This window comes from Bactrocera latifrons, unplaced genomic scaffold (genome assembly GCF_001853355.1).
Source record: "Bactrocera latifrons isolate USDA-ARS-PBARC rearing strain unplaced genomic scaffold, ASM185335v1 scaffold_342, whole genome shotgun sequence".
In the NCBI taxonomy this organism is placed as follows: Eukaryota; Metazoa; Arthropoda; class Insecta; order Diptera; family Tephritidae; genus Bactrocera; species Bactrocera latifrons.
Window position 1 is genome coordinate 246,675 of NW_017536982.1, and position 6,110 is coordinate 252,784.

Consider the following 6,110-nt stretch of genomic DNA (forward strand, 5'->3'; position numbering starts at 1 on the left):
TACTTCTGTGCATGTTACACTGTAAGATCTTCATGTTCTTGTTTTTTCCCTATACGACTCACACGACCGAGACCCTGGGATGTGATCTGTTTGTGTATGCTTCTGTTCTAAGCAGAGGCAGCAGCTCGTTGAGTTTTTACAGTCTTTCAGTTTGTGCCCGGGTTTCCCACATCTTATGCATAATCCTTGGCCTTTTCYGTCGGGGCCTTTGCATTCCCATTGTAAATGGCCGAAGTCGAAGCATCTGTAGCATTGTTTTACTTCCTTAATAAGCTTCATCCTGCAGCTGTGCCGATGATGATAACTCTACAGTTGGTCAAAAAACAAATGACGTGATCCTCAATACGAAAAAAGTTACGTCGGATTAGACAATATCAGCGTTTGATATTTGCCTAGAATGGGCGGATGAAAACAACGCTTCCTTATGGGGTTAGGGGTAGTCAGAATTTTCAAAATTGTTTTTATTTTTTTTKGCATTTTCGTTAAGTGTAATATCTTAAAAATATTAAAAAATTTTACGTTGATCCAATAATTAGTTTTTGAGAGAGCTCGGGCACTTCAAAGCGCTAGTGTGAAACTTTAAAAGCGTTTTTCTCAAAATTATGTTTTTTGAACTGGTGACAACTGTAACTCGAAAACCACTCAATAGATTTTAAGGAAATTTATACATCTTTTAGAATACATAATAAACTCGGGCCTGATCGAAGGAAATCTCATTTCGTATCAACCGGCTCGGAGAGATCCTTTCCGATCCAGACGGAGCTTTTGGTATTGCTCAACGCCAGTTTACAAAGCCATATTAGTTTCGCGGGGATACCAAATTCAAAAAAAGCGGCATAAAGGTAGTTCCTTTTAGTTTTGTCAAAACCAACTTTGAAATCTTGGAACATGTTGTTCATAGGTCTCTTCCAAGATTTGGCGCATGGTGAATATCTGATCCGTTGTTTATTTTCCAGGCCTAAAGCTACATTGGTAAGGTCCAATTATTATGTTGACGGTGGATTTTAATCTTTCACATATTGATAGAACGTTATATGCGATGTTGAGGAGGCTTATCTCGCAGATAGTTAAATTCCAATCGACGAGCATATCAATAATCTCTTGATGTTATGCTTTCACTGCCATTCAGCAGGTTGAAGAAATTTCAGTATGCTTTGTATCTTCTCTGTAACAAGATGTTGACCTGAATCGATGTTAGGACCTCGACCGGATACATCCGGAGACAGCCAGATAGCTGGATGAATTTTCCTATACTGGAATCTAGTACTATAGATAACCAAATTTTCGGCCTCCACCCATTTGAGGACCTTTCACCATGGAGGCTGAGTTTACCGACCGTTGTGTCAAAAATATCTTTTTTACCCACCTTGGCGTCAAAGTCGCCAAGCACAGTAATCCACAAATTCTCAATCGGTAATTGGATGAGTTGAAATCATCCAAACGAAAGACCCGGAAGCAAAACTGAAACAATTTCGTCCCATTTGGGATTGCGAGTGTAATTATTATGTATGTTACGGCATCTATGTTGAGGGCTGTTGGTAAATGACGAAGGTATAATTACTTTTTGTCCAGTATCTTCTACATTCCCACCTCTTGATATAACACCCCGAAAGTGGGCGATTTCTTCTGATTTTTCTTAAAAATATGGTACGCGCTCAAAGACTGCACAGTGGTTCCATTCGTATGGAGGATAGCGACTAGTTAGAATAGAGATATTGACCTGCAATATACACAGCATATTTCTGTTCATGCAAGTACGATATTCTGAACTATATTCTTGTATAACGCCCACTTTTCATATTCTACATGTATAATTCTAACGTTAAAATACCTGAGCATGTGATAAATTTTGTTCCAATTCCCGGATTTATTTTTAATAAATAGAAAGGAAAACAGATGTGCCATTTAATTTTATAAAATTAAACAATTTATAAAATTAAACAATTTATATTTTACAGTTCAAATAAAAATTTTATTAATTTGGAAGAAAAATAAGGACGTTGTAAACCTCAATAAAAAACTCCTTTACGTAATTAGTCTTCCAACAATTCTATTGTAGATCTTAATAATGCGCTTTTCTYTTTGCATGGCAATTTTCGTTGACCTGTAATAAATGGATCTGAGCTCAACAATAACATGTTAAGTAAATCCGTATTTGTTGCAATTCGAGAAGTTTTCCTCGTATGTTGAAGCTTATACCTCTTAATATCCTTGTTTTTGGCTTCCGCAGCTTTCTCTGATAGTTCTCCAATGGATATTATTGCACTTTCGATGACTTCGGAACCATGCACTAGGATCTTGTGAACTGAAGGTGGAAGATAGAACCAAGGGTGCTTCTCTACAAGCCCTTTAGCAGTTTCAAGAGCGAATTGCTTAAACTTGTCCGCGTTTATTTTATACCCTGATGACATAGCATGCAGTAATGCTGCACATCTTAGTATGAGCTCTTCGTCAACGCCCGTTATTTGAGAAGCCAAACCAGCATTATTAAAAAAGCGTCTAGCCGTGTTGCCATCGTTTGACGTCCCTCTACCTCCTGTTTTTGGCATGTCCACTATTAAACCCATTTCTGATCTAAACTTATTTCTAACCTGAGTTTTTTTTTCCATGAATTGAGTTTTATCTTCTGCCGACCTAATCTGCCATTTTTTGATATCTAGTCCATACGATACATGAATGAAATATTCAAAAAATCGAATATATGAATGTAAAGGTGATATGTAGACATTTATCTATATCGTTCATCTCTTTTGGTTTGGCTTGGCATATGTAACACTTGCATTGCATACCATCAACCATAGTCAGTTGCAATTTGTGTTCGACGTTTATTTTCTGTCCAGATCTTAAATATTCTGTGCACTTTAATTCCTCTCTTCAATGCAAACTTCTGTTGTCTCTTTTTTGAAACTAAATCGTATTGGTCTGCAGTATCGAGTGGACGACGGTCGAGGATTTTTCCATATAACTTTAGTATCTTGTAGTGTCGAAGATTTAGTAACTAATTTAAGAGGCACATAGGATGTTACAAATAAACTATTGTCTTGTAGAGTATTGTTACTAATACGTTGTTTATATTCACTGTATCCGGAGCTACCATTGAATGCCCACTCGCCTATCAAAACAAGATTGCTTATATTTACATCAGGTATAACGTTCAACACTTCAGTTTGGAGATCTAATATACTTGAAGCTGTATGGTCAAGTAAACTTTGTAGCTCCACTTCAGCCTTTGATTCACTCACGCTAACCGATTCTGCATCTGAATAACTTTTTTTCTTTTCACTTAAATCCTTTTTATAGCTGGGATTTTGTACGAAAGTTTAGAGTTTATAAAATCACTGATTTTTAAGTACTGATGTTTTGTTAAGTTTGTATCAATTATTAGTGAAAGAACTTCGGTGACATTTACTTCCTGAAAAGGTGGATTTGATTCCAAATGTACTTCACGTAAGGTATCCGCTACGGACTTATGTATCAATTTCTGCCAATTTTGCTATTCTACGTTGCTTAGTCCGTTTGGAGCATGCAGAGAAATCAGCAGTTGGGCCACCACGTTTACTCGCTTTTGCTTCTTCTTTTTCAGATGGTAACAACCTATTTGTAAGAGAGCCAATCCGAGTAGTTTTTAACATGTCTGACTTTACGCGATGGTTTTGTTTCCACATCACCCCAATGCGGCTGCATTAATATTTTACACATTTCAGTATATCATCAAACGGGTGTTCGTCACCTTCAAAACCTGTTATTCTGACTATATCTTCAAAAACTTCCTGACCTTTCGTCGTATTTGATCCATTTTTGGAGCACCAAATTTGAAAAATATAGGAGCGAGAAAATATGCATTGATGAGACGTTCCTACGATTAGAAATTTAAAAAATAAAGAAAGAAAGAGAGTGAGAAAACAACAACTAATTCCACATTTGTTTATTGACATTGCTTGCTATAACACGCACATTTGATGTACAAAATACACTTTGAAACTAAAAAGTTAGGTTAGTTTAATGAACTTTATTTAGAAACCTGCAAATCCCTGCACGTGAACTTAATATTATTTTAAACTATATACTTGTATCAACATTTACACACTAATCCGGTCACTGGATTCGGTTGACAAAGCTACTAAATCTCCAAATAAATTTAACAAAGAACAACAAAACGGAATAAAAAAGACACTTCATTAAAGTTTGTTATTATAAAAACAACAGCACAATTTAAAAACTTGTTATTACTGAAAAATAATACTATTACTATTATTATTTAGAATTTTAAATTAAACTTTTGCAGTTGAATGTACACGTTGCTTTCGCTTTTATTTTTGTCAACTATTTACTTCTGTGCAAAGCCGTACATATGTTGCTTTCACTCAAGAAGTTCCGTTAGAAATAATCAAAACAAACTCAAAATACATAAATTTGATGGCATATGCAACTATTTATTTAGCTACAAGCCCAATATATAAACATAGACTTTTTTATTTTTGTCGTATGGGAGGAGCCACCGTGGACTGGTGAAATAGTCCACATCGTAAAAGGTGCTGATGCCTTTCTCTTATACGATACAAGCGTAGAAATTCATTGTTGAAACTATCTTGTTAATGGATGCAGGTTCTTATACGATACAAGCGTAGAAATTCATTGTTGAAACTATCTTGTTAATGGATGCAGGTGTCACATACTCACTTTGATATACGCTTAAATTCGTTTAGTTGTTCGTGAACTCCCATTGGCGTTTTGTCTGCTCTTATAACGATTTTATATTCATTATGGGACATTCTTTCGAGAGCATTCTAAAATATGCGTACTTAGGTGTTTTTGTCGTGTAGCATTTGTTGTAATATGTCCATCGGTAGTTCCTATAAAATATATTTGCAAATATTGCGGATTCTGATCAAGTTCATGTAACAGCGATCCTGTTCGATGGTAAACCTGTGCATGAATTTTGAATGTAGGTATGCACATACATGTAGCGTGCTTTTGTTACTATTTTGAAACTCCGAAAGAGCAAAAACCGTTCACATAGTTCTGGTAAATACACCTTTTATTACAGAATTAGATCCTGGAGATTTGTTCGGATTTTTTTTGCATTAAATTATATATAATGTATGATCATAATCAGATACTTCTTTTTTGCATAGAAATTTAAACCTTTGTGTTGCCTCAGCTTTATTGACGTGTCGTTGCTTGTCATGTCTAAAAGTCTTCTTTCATGTTGTACTTTAGTCTCGTCTTCTTTCAATTTCCCTAACTTTTTGGCTAAAAAATCTTACTTCATCATGACTATTTCCGTTATGCATAATTAAATATAATCGGTAAAACTTAAATCCAGTATACCGAACTCAACCCATGATAGTTTCATTTACGCAGGTAGAATGTAGTCCAGTACTTTCCTTCTTCTTCTTTACTAGCGTAGACAACGCTTACGCAGTTATAGCCAAGTTAATAACAGTTTGCAATGTGGCGCCAATGGGAGATTCCAAGGACGAAGAACACCTTCAGGGCTGGAGTGTTTTCGTCCATTCAGACGACAGCCAGCGTAGCATCTGTCTCCTAATTCGCTGAACTAAGTCAATATCGTCGTATATTTCGTACAGCTCATCGTTTCATCGAAAGCGAAATTCACCRTATATATATATAYAAATCTTTCGCAAAACCTTTCTCTCGAAAACTTGTAACGTCGACTCATCAGATGTTGTCGTCGTCCAAGTCTCTGCACCATATAGCAGGACGGGAATAATGAGTGACTTATACGAGTTTTCGTCGATAGAGGACCTTACTTCTCATTTGCCTACTCAGTCCGAAGTAATACTTGTTGGCGAGGTTATTCTGCGTTGGATTTCGAGGCTGACATTTTGTTGGTGTTGATATTGTTTCGAAGATAGACGAAATTATCTATAACTTCAAAGTCAAGACTATAAACAGTGATATTGGAGCCTAGCCGCGAGTGCTCGTTCACCATCAAAACAATTTGCTTCGCTTCCTTATCCATTATGGAGAAAGCAAAACTAACGTCGCGGTTGTTAAGGCCAATTATATCAATATCATCGGCGTACGTCAGCAGTTGTACATCTATATTTAGTTCTGCAGTTCGAATTGTTTTCTCCAATAGTAGG